Raw genomic sequence first — 16351 nt, 5'->3', positions numbered from 1 at the left:
ATCTTTTTTAATTGATGAACTCTTTCTTATTATAATATTATAATATTATGAACAACCTGAAACTTTAAGAAAAATTCAATTTCAACACAAAGTTTTAACATTAACTTGTTTGCAAACAGGAATAAGTAAATTTTTGTTGTAAAATCCTGCACTCGGCTTCACTTTTCTCATGTTGGACATTTTTCTGATGAGGGTGTCACGGTCAACAGTCAAAACGATCGTCCTTTAAGAGCGTTTGGAAAGAGACAAGTCTTCATTTGTGCTGCTCTGGTGGGAGGGGCCACGTACAGAGACGCTGGAGACGCTGCTGTGATAAACACCACAGAAAATTAACAAGATTTTAATAGAAACTATAATTAAAATATTTTAGTAGAAAATCACCCAAGGGCCACATTAAAGGTCTTGGAGGGCCGGATCTGGCCCCCGGGCCTTATGTTTGACACCTGTGGTCTAAAGAAAGAGAGTTTTCATTTTCATTGTGTGATCAGAATCAGTATTGAATATCGAGTCTGTTCCTCCGTATTGGAATATCAGCTCAAAGCGCACCCCTGGCTTGAAAGTCCCAACTCGAGTGTCCCGTTCTCTCGGCAGGAACGTCCCCTTCTTCTCTTGGGCGGCACACGGGTAACTGCTGTGCCCGGGAGAGGGGGGACGCTCTTGCCGGCCTTTAGTATATTATGTATTGAGGTAGAAAATCAGCTTCTATATCAAAATAAAATGAAATGTGAATGTACCAGACCAAATGTCGGGCCTTGTTTATGTCATTTTACCGAACTTCCTGAAGCGGCGCACATTTTTCCAGTTTGTAATATCAACATAATCCTCATTTGCTCGCAGAAGTTTACTATGAAATCATATTTTAAATAATTTTTTCTTGTTCCCCGTGTCTTATATCATCTGTAATTGTTGATTTGAGAAGAAATATTAATTATTTCCTAACCTGCCATGAACATAATTTGTAAGCAGCGCAACACAAGAAACTTAGAAAGCTACAGAATTTGTTCAAAAATCATTCAGAATCACATTTAATTTTCATTGAAATATGTAAGATAAACTATTCCTTGTGTGTGTAATTAATACAATATACAGTATATATAATGAAAAAATATTCAGTTTTTTTTTTTTAAAATATGTATAAAGCTTAACTAACTTTCATAAACGGTACATTTCCAGCTTGGGGACCTTCCAGCCAGGGGGACTTTCCAGCTGATTCCCTCCCTTGCGTAAAAGAAGAAAGAGATCCGCACGTTGAAGCTCTAAAATTTTTATTTTAATGACACCACAAGATGTTATTTCGGGTCAAGCTCATATCCATGTCAGAAGAAAGTTCGAAATGTCTTGTGGTGTCATTGAAATAGCTGAAATTTTATGATTTAGTCGACCTTTATACTCTGAAAATCATGTTCAAAGTAAACAACAATCTCCTGTCAAAATCGTTACAGAACATGTTCAAAATCGGAAAGGGCCAATATGAGCTCAGAGGCACGACCATGTTTATTAAAAAGAAAATCAGAACAAACATTATGAAATTTTGTGTATCTGTTAAAGGGCTGGAGCTCTGGAACAACTGTACAGAAAACCTCAAATTGTGCACCACTTTCTTTCACTTCATAAAGAAGTTTAAATGTTTAACTCTGGACAGAAACATGAGAATATGAGACTTAGTTTGTGCTGTTGAACTTTGTTGTTCTGTTACTGATTAGTTTGTTTCCTCCTGCTGTATTTATGAAGATGAACTGATGTCAAGACGAAGCTCTGACAAAGGAATAAAGGGTAAAGCCTGCACCTTTTCGGTCTGTATATGTTAAAGGTTGTATGGAGGATTTTTTTTTTGTTTCAAATTGTCAATGAAAGTTTAAAATACCATTACAGAGACGCAGCAGCTTTGTAATTATGATGACCAAAACAAAAAAAAGAATGAAAATTTATCAACTCTGGACGTGTTGAGGCCAGATAAACATCAGCCAATAGAAAACGAGACTGCCTCTTTATCTATTGGCTGTTAGGTTGTCAATCAAACTCCCTACGTTTCTAGTGTAACTGACTCGTCGGGATGCGGGGATTACGTGGTTTACGCAGCGGTTCTTAGAGGCTTTTTCAAAACAGTCGCTTCCTCGCATTTCGCACAAAGTTTGTTGCGACGGCGGACGTGAATCCACGAGCAGTTCGCCGCCAAAGAAAGTCGGTTTTTGAGGTCGCCGAAAGACGAAGAGAAGAAGGGGGAAAAGGAGCGAAGACAAACCGAGGTGATTCCTGGAGATTCCTTCCAGCGACGGCGCGAATGAAGCGGACGAAGGGACTAAAAACTGACGCGTCAACAGTAATTCTGAACGCGCACTGGCTGTAAAAAAAAAACGTGATTTCTAGAGTAAAGAGGCGGGAGGAGAGATGTTTCTACTGAAAGAGCTGTGGAGGAGGAAGGTGGTGTCACGCCTGCACAACATTTGAAAAAGGACTGTCGCTGTATTTCTCTTCCCTTAAAAAATCCTCTATACAACCTTTAAATATGACTGTTTATGAATTAACGTCAAAATATACCTGTGACCGAAATAAATAAATAAAAATTTGAGAGCTTCAACGTGCGGATCTCTTTCTTCTTTTACGTATTTTTTGTTTTGGACCCAGGATGCAGTCGTGATTTATGTTGGATGTTGGATGGTCTTGAAATTTTAACATTCCCACACCACTAGTCTGTGCTACTACTACTACTACTACTACTACTACTACTACAATCACTACAACAGTTACTACTACCACATTTGACCACATGACGTCCAAAAAAACGTCAGAAGATGAAACAGGATGACAGACAATCGCCCATGTGATGTTCGAATACAGGAAGTGCGTCTCTGTCCTGGAAGCAAACAGGAAGTGGAGTCCGGAATAGGCCCCACGCTGCCACTTTGAGACCGGCGTGAATAATCTTGGAATACTCTATTGGAAGTACTCTGGAATGTTCCATAGTATTTCAATTACATATACTTTTACTGTTCGAAAATCCCTTAAAACAAACATTCTCATTGTCAGTGTGGTCGCCTCTCCACAGATCTGACCTGTAACTTAGCCTCATAGTGTCACTGTTTTGATTCTTTGGAAATTTAACTGTAGTCCTGGTTTAGACCCGGTTTAGACCTGATTTAGACCTGGTTTAAGTCTTGAGGTTTAGTCCAGATTTGGATCAGTTTCAGTCCTGTTTTGGTCTTGGTTTACTTTTGTTTAGTCTTGGTTTTATTTTGCTTTAGCCCTGGTTTAATCCTGGTTCAGTCTTGGTTCAGTCCTGGTTTAGTCTAGTCTCAGATTTAGACCTGGTTTAAGCCCTGACTGAGGTTTAGTCCGGATTTAGAGCAGTTTTAGTCCTGTTTTGGTCTTGGTTTTGTTTTGCTTTAGTCCTGGCTCAGTCCTGGTTTATTTCTGGTTTAGTTCTGGTTTGGTCTTGGTTTGGTCCTGGTTTAGTCCTGGCTCAGTCCTGATTTAGTCGTGGTTTAAACCTGGTTTAGACCTGGTTTAAGTCCTGACTGAGATTTAGTCCAGATTTAGAGCAGTTTTAGTCCTGTTTTGGTCTTTGTTTAGTTTTGTTTAGTCTTGGTTTTGTTTTGATTTAGTCCTGGTTTAGTCCCGGTTTAGACCTAATTTAGACCTGCTTTAAGTCCTGACTGAGGTTTAGTCCGGATTTGGAGCAGTTTTGGTCCTGTTTTAGTCTTTTAGTTTTGTTTAGTCTTAGTTTTGTTTTGCTTTAGTCCTGGTTCAGTCGTGGTTCAGTCCTGGTTTAGTCCTGGTTCAATCCTGGCTCGGTCCTGGTTTAGTCCTGGTTCAGTCTTGGTTCGCTCCTGGTTTAGTCCTGGTTTAGACCTAATTTAGACCTGATTTAAGGCCTCACTGAGGTGTAGTCCGGATTTGGAGCAATTTTAGTCATGTTTTGGTCTTGATTTTGTTTTGCTTTAGTCCTGGTTTAGACCTGGTTCAGTCCTTAGTTTAGTCTTTGTTTAGTCCTGGTTCAGTCCTGGTTTAGTCCTGGTTTAGTTCTTAGTTTAGTCCTGGTTTAGTCTCTGGTTCAGTCTTGCATTTATTCCATTGCCAGTGTTGTTGTTTTTTTTCTTTTCCTCACATATTTCTTCGTAAACATGTTTGTATTTTGACTCTGAGCCGACTCGCCTCTGCACAGACCCGACCTGTCACTTTGCCTCTTGCTTGTTTCCACGGCAACGGGTCTCAGGTGACCCGAAAAAGCATCTGAGCGAAGGTTTATGACACAGACTAACTCCAGGAAAGGATCACTAAAGATAAGCTCTTCCCGTGTCTACGAAAACATGGACTTTATTACTTTTCGTAGTTAAATATTTATGAATAAAGTGTTTGTTCCTTTTCTTAAAACTGTCTGCACGGTTTAGGGGGAAAAACGCTCCGGCTCTGAAGTACTGCGACTGTGATAAAATAAAATAAAATAAAGATAAAGATTCAGTTCATGAGGCGGGTTTTATACTCTTGAATAAACAGTAAGATTCTGGAAAAGACTAAAACATGAACTGCCAAAGAATTCCAGGCATTTCACGTTCAGAAACAGAAAAACTTAATAAACTTTTACTTTATTATTTTTCGGAATTAAACTTAATTCCGAAGTAAGTGGGAGGTTTATTCCGATTTTAAAGCTGAATTCATTTATTCCTCGATCATGTAAACGTTAATTCATTATTTATTTTTAAGAAGAATAAATTAAAATCACGACTAAACCAGGACTAAACCACGATTAAAACCACGACTAAACCATGACTAAAACCAGAACTAAACAAGGTCTAAACCAGGACTTAAACCACGACTAAAACCAGGTCTAAAGCAGAACTAAAACCAGGACTAAAACCACAACTAAACCAGGTCTAAACCAGGACTAAACCAGGACTAAACCAGGACTAAAACTACGACTAAACCAGGACTAAAACCAGAACTAAAACCAGGACTAAACCAGGTCTAAACCAGGTCTAAACCAGGACTAAAAACAGGAGTAAAACAGGTAACTAAACCAGGACTAAACCAGATAAACTAAACCATAAACCAGGACTAAAAATACGACTAAACCAGGACTAAAACCAGATTAAAATAAACGATTAAACCACGACTAAACTACGACTAAACCAGGACTAAAACCATGATTAAAAAATACGATAAAACACGACTAAACGACTAAACCACGACTAAACCAGACTAAAAATATGACTAAAACCACGACTAAAATACGACTAAACCAGGACTAAAACCATGACTAAACCAATAAACGACTTAAAACCACTAAAAAATAGACTAAACCAAGACTAAAACCAGGACTAAAAATACGACTAAACCACGACTAAAAATACGACTAAACCACGACTAAAACCATGACTAAAACCGAGACTAAACCAGGACTAAAGCCAGGTTTAAACCAGGACTAAAACCATGACCAAAAATACGACTAAACCACGTTTAAACCAAGTCTAAACCGGAACTAAAACCATAAACCACAACTAAACCCTCGACTAAACAAGGACTTAAACCAGATTTAACGTGTTTTTCATGTAAACTCAGAACAATTAAAAAAAAACTAATTTAAACGTGACCAGTGACATATTTTTGAGCAAAACAAACACAAAATGACAGCTGGACTAGTTTAAAGCTGCATTGCGTAACTTTCCCGGTGACTTATTTCTATGGAGATGTCATTCCTCTGCCTGAAATGTTCCGCAGTGCGACATTAAACAGCTCTACTTTACATTTATTCAATCACAGGTGGTTTTATCAAGAAATACCTCGAAAAAACAGACGACTTCTCCACAGATCTGACCTGTAACTCGGTCCGGTCTTGGGATCCACGGAGACGGAAAGGTTTAAAGCCGTACTGTGGAACATTTCAGGCAAAGCGCAGCAGTATTTCCGATAAAAAGTGGAGAGAAACAAAAGCGTGTTACGTTTTGAATTTGTTTAGTTTGAAATTACCCGCAGCTTTCAAAGTGCGGCTCCGTTTGAACGTTTTAAAAAAAGTCCAACTAGGTCAATATTTGAAACGTAATCTCTGATCGGACCCGGAGTTTGTGTTTGTGAATTTTCCCAGTCTGTGATTAAAGAAAGATTCTACAGATCCATTTTTTATTTGCTTAGAGACAAAAACTGAGGAATAATTTATAGTCGACAGGGTGGAGCTCAGTTTGCACTTGAGTAAGTTACGAAAGTGAGATTAAAAACTTTTATATGAGCCAAAGATCTGGTTTAGACCTGGTTTAGTCCTGGTTTTTTTCCAGTTTTTTTTTCCTGGTTTAGACCTGGTTTATTCCTGTTTTTTTCTTGGTTTAGACCTGGTTTTAGACCTGGTTTTAGACCTGGTTTATTCCTGTTTTTTCCTGGTTTAGACCTGGTTTCGTCCTGATTTAGTCCTGAGTTAGTCCTGGTTTAGTCCTGGTTTAGTCCTGGTTTAAGGCCTGGTTTAAGTCCTGATTTGGGTTTAGTCCTAGATTTGTCCTGGTTTAAATCCTGAAGGTTTAGTCCAGATTTGGAGCTGTTCAAGTCCTGGTTGAGTCCTGGGTGAGTCTTGGGTGAGTCCTGACGTAGTCCTGGTTTAAGTCCTGACTAAGATTAGGAGCAATTTATGTCCTGTTTTGGTTTTGCTTTCTTCCTGGTTTAGTCCTGGTTTGGTCCTGGTTTATTCCTGGTTTAGTCCTGGTTCAGTCCTGGTTTAGTCCTGGTCCTGGTTCAGTCCTGGTTTAGTCCTGGTTTAGTCCTGGTTTAGTCAGTCCTGGTTTTCAGTCCTGAGTTCAGTCCTGGTTCAGTTCTGCTTTTTAGTCCTGGTTTAGTTCCTGGTTTAGTCCTGGTTTTAGTCCTGGTTCAGTCCTGGTTTAGTCCTGGTTTAGTCCTGGTTTAGTCCTGGTTCTGGTTTAGTCCTGGTTTAGTCCTGGTTTAGTCCTGGTTTAGTCCTGGTTCAGTCCTGGTTTAGTCCTGGTTCAGTCCTGGTTTAGTCCTGGTTCAGTCCTGGTTCAGTCCTGGTTTAGTCCTGGTTTAGTCCTGGTTTAGTCCTGGTTCAGTCCTGGTTCCCTGGTTCAGTCCTGGTTTAGTCCTGGTTCAGTCCTGGTTTAGTCCTGGTTTAGTCCTGGTTTAGTCCTGGTTCAGTCCTGGTTTTAGTCCTGGTTCAGTCCTGGTTCAGTCCTGGTTTCCTGGTTTAGTCCTGGTTCAGTCCTGGTTCAGTCCTGGTTTAGTTTTAGTCCTGGTTCAGTCCTGGTTTAGTCCTGGTTTAGTCCTGGTTTAGTCCTGGTTCAGTCCTGGTTTAGTCCTGGTTTCAGTCCTGGTTCAGTCCTGGTTTAGTCCTGGTTTAGTCCTGGTTTAGTCCTGGTTCAGTCCTGGTTCAGTCCTGGTTTAGTCCTGGTTTAGTCCTGGTTTAGTCCTGGTTCAGTCCTGGTTCAGTCCTGGTTCAGTCCTGGTTCAGTCCTGGTTAGTCCTGGTTCCTGGTTTAGTCCTGGTTCAGTCCTGGTTTAGTCCTGGTTTAGTCAGTCCTGGTTCAGTCCTGGTTTAGTCCTGGTTTAGTCCTGGTTCAGTCCTGGTTCAGTCCTGGTTCAGTCCTGGTTTAGTCCTGGTTCTGGGTGTGTCTTGTTTGTCTCCACTTGCCCTTTTGACAAATCCACATAATCTCACCACACCTTTATAATTGTTTCCTTCTTAATCTTTTCATTCCTTTTTATTCAAACGTCAAAACCCCAAAAGCCGAGAATCCGAGAAACTCAAATCCGAAAATTCAAAATATTTTTTTAAACTAAATCGCCTTTTCAAATCCAGGAGACGACCGTTTTACGAGCACATTTTCCCAGCGTCATTTTCTATTTCACAGCAGAAAATCACAACACAAACACGTCTTAAAGGTGCACTCTGTAACTTTCCCGCTCGATCGTTTCCATGGAGATGTTGCTGTGTTGTTTGGAATGTGTTTCACTGTGGCACGTTGTCTCATTAAGATACAAAACCAACTTTCATTTTTAGTCCCGGTTTAGACCTGTTTTTAGACAAGGTTCAGTCTGTGTGTGTCAAAACAAAGTCTAAACAGGACTGGGTCTAAACCAGGTCAAAACCAGGACTAAAACCAGGTCTACACCAGGACCAAAACTGAGTCTAAACCAGGTCTAAACCACAACTAAAACCAGGTCTAAACCAGGACCAAAACTGAGTCTAAACCAGGTCTAAACCACGACTAAAACCAGGTCTAAACCAGGACCAAAACTGAGTCTAAACCAGGTCTAAACCACGACTAAAACCAGGTCTAAACCAGGACCAAAACTGAGTCTAAACCAGGTCTAAACCACGACTAAAACCAGGTCTAAACCAGGACCAAAACTGAGTCTAAACCAGGTCTAAACCAAGACTAAAACCAGGTCTACACCAGGACCAAAACTGAGTCTAAACCAGGTCAAAACCAGGACTAAAACCAAACCAGGACTAAACCAGGACCAAAACTGAGTCTAAACCAGGTCTAAACCACGACTAAAACCAGGTCTAAACCAGGACCAAAACTGAGTCTAAACCAGGTCTAAACCACGACTAAAACCAGGTCTACACCAGGACCAAAACTGAGTCTAAACTAGGTCTAAACCACGACTAAAACCAGGTCTAAACCAGGACCAAAACTGAGTCTAAACCAGGTCTAAACCACGACTAAAACCAGGTCTAAACCAGGACCAAAACTGAGTCTAAACCAGGTCTAAACCACGACTAAAACCAGGTCTAAACCAGGACCAAAACTGAGTCTAAACCAAGACTAAAACCAGGTCTAAACCACGAATAAAACCAGGACTAAACCAGGTCTAAACCAGGACTTAAACCATATCTAAACCACAACTAAAAACAGGTCTAAACCATGACTAAAACCACGATTAAACCAGGACTAAACCACAACCAAAACCAGGACTAAACCACAACCAAAACCAGGACTAAACCACAACCAAAACCAGGACTAAACCAGGACTAAACCACAACCAAAACCAGGACTAAACCACAACCAAAACCAGGACTAAACCAGGACTAAACCACAACCAAAACCAGGACTAAACCACAACCAAAACCAGGACTAAACCAGGACTAAACCACAACCAAAACCAGGATTAAACCAGGACTAAACCACAACCAAAACCAGGACTAAACCAGGACAAAAACCAGGTCTAAACCACGACTAAAACCACGACTAAACCAGGATTAAAGGCAGGTCTAAACCAGGACTAAAACCAGGACTAAAACCAGGTCTAAACCAGGTCTAAACCAGGTCTAAACCATGACTAAAACCTCGTCTAAACCATGACTAACTCAGGACAAAAACCAGGACTAAAACCAGGACTTTAACCAAGTCTAAACCATGACAAAAAACAGGTCTAAACCAAGTATTAACCAGGACTAAAACCAGGTCTAAACCAGGTCTAAACCAGGTCTAAACCAGGTCTAAACCAGGATCAAAACCATGACAAAAAAGGACTAAAACCAAGACCAAAACCAGGACTAAACCAGGACTAAAGGCAGGTCTAAACCATGACTAAAACCACAACTAAATCCAGGTCTAAACGAGGACTAAAACCATGAATAAACCAGGACTAAAACCAGGTCTAAACCAGGTCTAAACCACAACTAAACCACAACTAAAACCACGGCAAAAACCAGGACTAAAACCAGGTCTAAACCACAACTAAAAGAAGGCCTAACACCACGATTAAAACCAGGTCTAAAAGGTCTAAACTTGGACTTAAACCAGGAGTAATACCAGGACTAAAACCACAACAAAAACAGATCTAAACCATGACTAAATCCATGACTAAATCAGGAATAAACCAGAACTAAACCAGGAGTAAACCAGGACTAGACCAGGACTAAAACCAGGACTGAAGCATTTCTAAACCCAGTACTTCACCTGGTCTAAACGAGAACTAAACCAGGACTTTAAATACAGTTATACAGGATCTTTGCATTTCAGAACCTGTTTACGAGTTTAAACTACAGAAAGGGAGACTCTGGGAGGGCATCTGACACAAACAGGGACATTACATCACCTAAATAAATATAATTCTGATTAATTTTCCAGCAATTTAACGATATTTATCTAAGGAATCCGGCTAAAATCTTGGCATTTTCTCGTGTCTGTCCTCAAACTCAGCCTCGTCTTTATCAGCAGATTCAATGTTAAAATTTTTTTTTTTTTAAATCACAGAAATCCAATTGTTTGTTGAAAAAAGCCAAAGAAAAGGACACGGCGTTCCAGAGTGAGAGCCGCCCCTGGACACAAAGATAACATTCGCCGCAGGTCAGGAATTCCTCGGCTGTGAATGGGACAAAAGGAGGAGCCGCGATGTTGTGGACACACGGGTCCAAGCGCCGTCAGAAAGTCAAATATTTACCGCTAAACGTGTTAATTCTCGGGGAAAAAAGTCTTAAATCCGATTGTGGAACGAGACGATTACCAAAAAAATGTGTTTAAGACGCGTTCGGATCGTAGAATTGACAGAGAAACGGACTAAGAGAAGGTGAGAGTTCAGATCCAGTCAAATGAAGCTCATGGAGGCTGCGGTTAAAGAAGCGACAGGGACAGGGACAGGGACAGGGACAGTCCGGAATTTTGGACGTAGGACCTCATTCCCGAGACGTGTGGAGACGCTTCATTAACCCTTTAGGAGCCAGAGGTTTTTTTTCTCCTAAAACGTTCGATTTTGACATCTTAGTCCTGGTTTAGTCCTGGTTTAGACCCTGGTTTAGTCCCTGGTTTAGTCCTAATTTAGTCCTGGCTTAGTCCTGGTTCAGTCCTGGTTTAGTCCTTGGTTTAGTCCTGGTTCAGTCCTGGTTTAGTCCCAATTTAGCCCCTGATTTAGTCCTGATTTAGTCTTGTTTTGTTTTGGTTTAGGCCTATTTTCATCCTGGTTTAGTCCCTGGTTTAGTCCTGGTTCAGTCCTGATTCAGTCTTGGTTTAGTCCCTGGTTCAGTCCTGCTTTAGTTCTGGTTTAATCCTGGTTTAGTCCTTGTTTAGTCCTAGTTTAGTCCTGGTTTAGTCCTGATTTAGTCCTGTTTTAATCCTAGTTTAGTCCTGGTTTAGTCCTGGTTTAGTCCTGTTTTAGTCCTGGTTTAGTCCTGGTTTAGTCCTGATTTAGTCCTGGTTTAAGTCCTAGTTTAGTCCTGGTTTAGTCCTGATTTAGTCCTGTTTTAGTCCTGGTTTAGTCCTGGTTTAGTCCTGATTTAGTCCTGTTTTAGTCCTGGTTTAGTCCTGGTTTAGTCCTGATTTAGTCCTGTTTTAATCCTGTTTAGTCCTGGTTTAGTCCTGATTTAGTCCTGTTTTAATCCAAGTTTAGTCCTGTTTAGTCCTGAGTCCTTTAGTCCTGGTTTAGTCCCTGGTTTAGTCCTGATTTATTTCGCCCCTGGTTTAGAACTTTTTAAATCATGTTTTTCATAAATTTACTCCAAAAACTGTTCCAGTATTTAAAGGAAATCTAATCCCGAGGGCAGTTTTCCTGAATCAGCGGTGAAGTCGTCCAGGGTGTGTCCAAACGGAAAAGCCAACTTCCTTTTGCTTCAGAGTCCATTTGTGCCCTGAGTAAACAAGATAAAGCCGAGGACTGATCCTGGGCTCAGAGTCGTTAGGATAATTGACTCTGCGTAGTTTTGTATTTCATCATTTGTTTGAAGTTTCACGTAAATTTGAGGATTCGGAAATAAGCAGAAGATCGTGTACAAAGCTGCGGCCGAGCGTGATGACAGGGGCCGGGTTTTTGAAAAGATTATAAGGTGGAAAAGGTTTTGTCTGATGTGTAGTTACGACTCAGATTATCCTGGTTTAAGTCCAGATAGAGTTCTCACGAAGTCCGGTTTTGGTTTAGTGTAAACCAGGTCTAAACCAAGTCTAAACCAGGACTTAAACCAGGATTAAAACCAGATCTAAACCACGACAAAAAACAGGTTTAAACCAGATCTAAAATACGACTAAAACCAGGGCTAAACCAGATCTAAGCCATGACGAAAACCAGGTCTAAACCACAACTAAAACCAGGGCTAAACCAGGTCTAAACCAGGACTTAAAGCAGGTCTAAACCACAACTAAAACAGCTCTAAACCACAACTAAAACCAGGACTAAATCAGGTCTAAACCAGGTCTAAACCAGGTCTAAACCACAACTAAAACCAGGACTAAATCAGGTCTAAACCAGGACTTAAAGCAGGTCTAAACCACAACTAAAACCAGGACTAAATCAGGTCTAAACCAGGTCTAAACCAGGTCTAAACCACAGCTAAAACCAGGACTAAATCAGGTCTAAACCAGGTCTAAACCAGGTCTAAAACAGGTCTAAACCACAACTAAAACCAGGACTAAATCAGGTCTAAACCAGGTCTAAACCAGGTTCACATTTGCACAATCACCACATCTAAACTGGGACTAAACGTTGACTAGACTAACTCAAGATTAGAACAGAACTAAACCAAGTCTACATCAGGACTAAAATGGACTAAAGCTGTCCTCACTAGCACAGTCCAGTTATAGTCCAGTTATAGTCCTGGTTTAGTCCTGGGTGCGTTCACACTTGCACAATCATCATAACAAAATTGGGACTAAACCTGGACTAAACCAGTACGAGACTAACTCTAGAGACTAGAACAGAACCAAACCAAGTCTACATCAGGACTAAAATGGACTAAACCTGACCTGACCAACACAGTCCAGTTACAGTCCGGGTTTAGTCCTGTTTATGTTCTGGTTTAGTCCAGTCTAAGACCTACTTAACACAGCTGTAGCCCTGTTTCAGTCCTGTTTTAGTCCCAAATCCTTGTACTTAGTCTTGGTCCTGGCCACACTTAGTCCAGTTTTAGTTCTTGATTACCGTGACTCGAGCTGAATCACCACATGTTTGTGTTTGTTTCGCGGTTTACGACTTGGTGTGAAAACCTGTCGAGTCCCTTTAGAGGAGCTAAGTCCCAGAGAAAAGTCTTTGTCTGAGTTCTTCTTCATCAAACGGAGCAGACGCCTCGAACAGATGTCCCATTCTGACTCCGACACAATCACTCCACTTTAAACCACCCGTATTCAATTATTTTCTGATTTGTGTCGTTTCCTCGTCACAAACAGACGATGTTGGGAAAGTTAATTTTAAAATGTATTCCCCTACAGATTACAGATTACACACCCCAAAATGTAGTTTGTAACAGAATCCATTAAATTACTTAAAGTGAGTAATGTAATCTGAATACTTTGGATTACTTGATATTGTTGTGCTTTTTAAAACGACAAGAATGTAGCGACCACATCCTGAAAATTCTTGTTTGTTCTCTTCAAATTGTCTGTTGAGCCCAAGTCTCCATGAAGAAGCGACTGTTTGCTGTAAAGACTAAAAAATCTTAACATCTGGGCCCAGTCCAGCAGAAGTAAACAACAAGGCCAAAAGTTCAAGTTAATTCATCTGATATAAAAATGTATTGAACAGATACATATGTACTCGAGTTTATCAAACTGTTGACCTTTTTTCTGTACCATTTTTAGTTCTAAAATCACACATGTTTTAAACAGACCATGAATGAAACATGGAACAAAAATTATTTCCCAAATTTCAAAGACCTGAAAATCATGTAAATAAATGGATGTATTTCATCATATCTTGTGTTGTTCCATCTTTGAACTGTTGATGAAGGTTCATGATTTTTCCAAAAAAATGTATTTAAAATGATAAAAATTTTGACATATTTTATAGAAATAGTTTCTTTCATTTTGAAGTAATATTAAAAATATTCAGAAGAAAAAAGCGACAAATGATGTAAAATCCTGCACCTTCTACTTGTTTGTACAGTTTTCCCTCCGTTACTTTTCCCTCCGTTACCATGACCTTTATTAATAAAAAATCTCATGACTCAAAAAGTAAGAGGTTTTTCAACCTAATCTTGTACCATATGGTAGAAAACTATATGAAGCAAATATTCAAACCAGTTTGTTAAGGATATGTAAGTGAGAACCAAGAGTTATCACTGTTTGGATTTATTGCCCAAAAAGTGCTGCATATTTCATTCCCTCCGTTACCAACATGAGTTTTTACATTTTTTGTCAACAACTTGAAAGAATCTCACAGGTTTAACTTGACCCTGTTGGAGTGTAACTCTTTCCTACATTCTGATACTTTACTTATTTCAATAGTTCCTCTAGTTTCTGAATAAGAGACATTTGAATGTAAAAATCTGACCCTGTTTCCCTCCATTACCACTTGACTGGACCCAAAAAATTGTGCTGATGTCCTTTTTAAAATAGGTTTCAAAACAAATCAAATCATTAGGTCAATTTTACGAGCAGGTGCCGGGATGTTCATTTGAATACATGTCAACATTGCACTGGTCTGTGTTCTCAGGGACATGTTTAATGCAAATCTTCTGTTCTTGGCTTTTGAATTTATTACACAGATATAATATTGTAATAAACGATACTAAGGAATAGACTTGATGCTCAATACGAGGGTCTGACGGTACGAAACATATCATTATTCGCACGTCACGATTACATACATCACGATATATCCCGATACTGAATTACTTACAATACAGTCAACTACACCTTCAAGAGAACACAACTGTATGAAAAATAATGTATTATTTTTATTAAATCATGGGCACAGTGAATCTAACTAATGAATTTTTGTGAACAATATTATTTAAAAAATCGATTTGGATCCATTTTGAATCCTTTCGAGAACTGTGCAATGAACTATCACGATATATCACTGAATCGATTTTTTTCTTACACCTCTGCTCAATACTAGCCTGATTCATCGGCCGGTTTCACTTCGTAGAAACCGTCTGACCTCACAGCATTAGGATTCGTTTGCTCGACAGTAGGCGGGTACTTTTTTTATTTTTTATTTAACCAATCGCTGCTGTTTGGTCGTGACGTTTGTAATGCGTCAAATCCCGTAGGAAGAAGAGCAATAACGTCTTTCCCTTTGATAAAATTGACCAAACATTCTCTTTGTTCCGGCTTTAAATCCTCGATCTCGTGAACCGTCCACAAAAGGGACCCAGGTTGACGTCACGGCTTCACAGCTCTTCTCTGATTGGCCGGTGAGCGGTCTACAACTTCCGGGGTTCTTGCACAAACATCTAGAGTATTCCGATTCCTGACGTAGTCGCTGGAGAGAAATGAAACTGAGCGGAGGCACTTGGTAACACAATACTGATTCTTTCGACAATAGAACGTGAGTTTCAGCATTAAATGGTCGTACTTTCTTTTCTATTCCCATGTATCCTTATATCTGTGTAATCCTTCAGTGGTCCAGGTCCAAACCGGGTCCAAACCGGGTCTAAACCAGGTCTAAACCAGGTCTGTGGGCGTATACTTGTCTCTATGCTCTTATTCTTGTTCTGATACAGCTCCAGATCATTCTAGACATTCCGGAAAGCTTCATTTCTGTCCTGTCAGTGTGACTTTTTTAGCGTCGATACCTGCGAAAAATGACGATCCAGTTTCGATACTTGTTTTCAGATCGATGAATATCATTTTCGACAACACGATTACAATAGACTTTTTAATTCTATTGTTCGTTAAACTGCACACTCTGGTTCAAAAACGATGAGTAATCCCCTCTCACAAATAAAGCAGCAGCGTCACACTACCCAGATTGAACTTCCCTGTTTTCTTTTTCAGAATTACGCATAAAAATGACAAAACGATCGTATAAAAAAATCCCTTTGGCAGCTGGGGAATCAAAAAGTGGAACAGTTTTTTACATTCTTGGTTCTGCTTTTTTTGGGTCATGCAAACGATGCGTGCGTTCAGAAATCAAAGAGAGAGAAATGAGAAATGACGCCGAGAGAGAGAAACGTACGGAAAACCTTATTATAGCGCCAATATCATACGAAACCGCGACGTTCTCGGGCTTTAAAAATGGATGAGCAGTGATTGTGTGCAACCCGGGGTCCGCGTTGTGCGCACATTCAGCGGAAAACCACCACATTCACGCAGGTTATTCGAGCCACACCGAACAAAAGGTCGAGAAGAAATGAGAATTCGTTTTGCGGCCGCTTTTGCAACATTATCCCGGCGCCTGTCGGGCTTCTCCCAGCTCCTCTCGACCCCTTGATTTTATACTGCAGTGCACCGCCGCCATCTTAACTTCTCTCTTCTCCTCTGCCATCGTCTGACCGAGACCTGGAGCCGTTACGGGCACTTAGAACCGTTTCCCACCCGATTTATGGCGCATTCGGGAAGGATTTAGCGTTGCGTAAAACCAAAAAAAAACCTGACGCACCACGAGTCTTTGTGTGAAATCGCTTTTGGCGGTGTATAATTTGATTCCCCTCGTACCCAACACGCCCACTGCCTTAAAAATCTGCCCCTGGGATATGGAATCTG

At 40.3% G+C, this 16351-nt stretch overlaps 1 protein-coding gene across 1 annotated transcript in view; it reads right to left on the bottom strand.

Annotated features, from left to right (window-relative positions):
• The window catches only part of appa (amyloid beta (A4) precursor protein a), a 58866-nt gene that overhangs the window by 41518 nt on the left and 997 nt on the right, over positions 1–16351 (bottom strand). The window lies entirely within an intron of this gene.

Source organism: Boleophthalmus pectinirostris, unplaced genomic scaffold (assembly GCF_026225935.1).
Source record: "Boleophthalmus pectinirostris isolate CB_2022bp ecotype Guang Dong unplaced genomic scaffold, ASM2622593v1 HiC_scaffold_11, whole genome shotgun sequence".
NCBI classification, from domain to species: Eukaryota; Metazoa; Chordata; class Actinopteri; order Gobiiformes; family Gobiidae; genus Boleophthalmus; species Boleophthalmus pectinirostris.
This window is presented reverse-complemented; position numbering and strand designations above follow the sequence as displayed.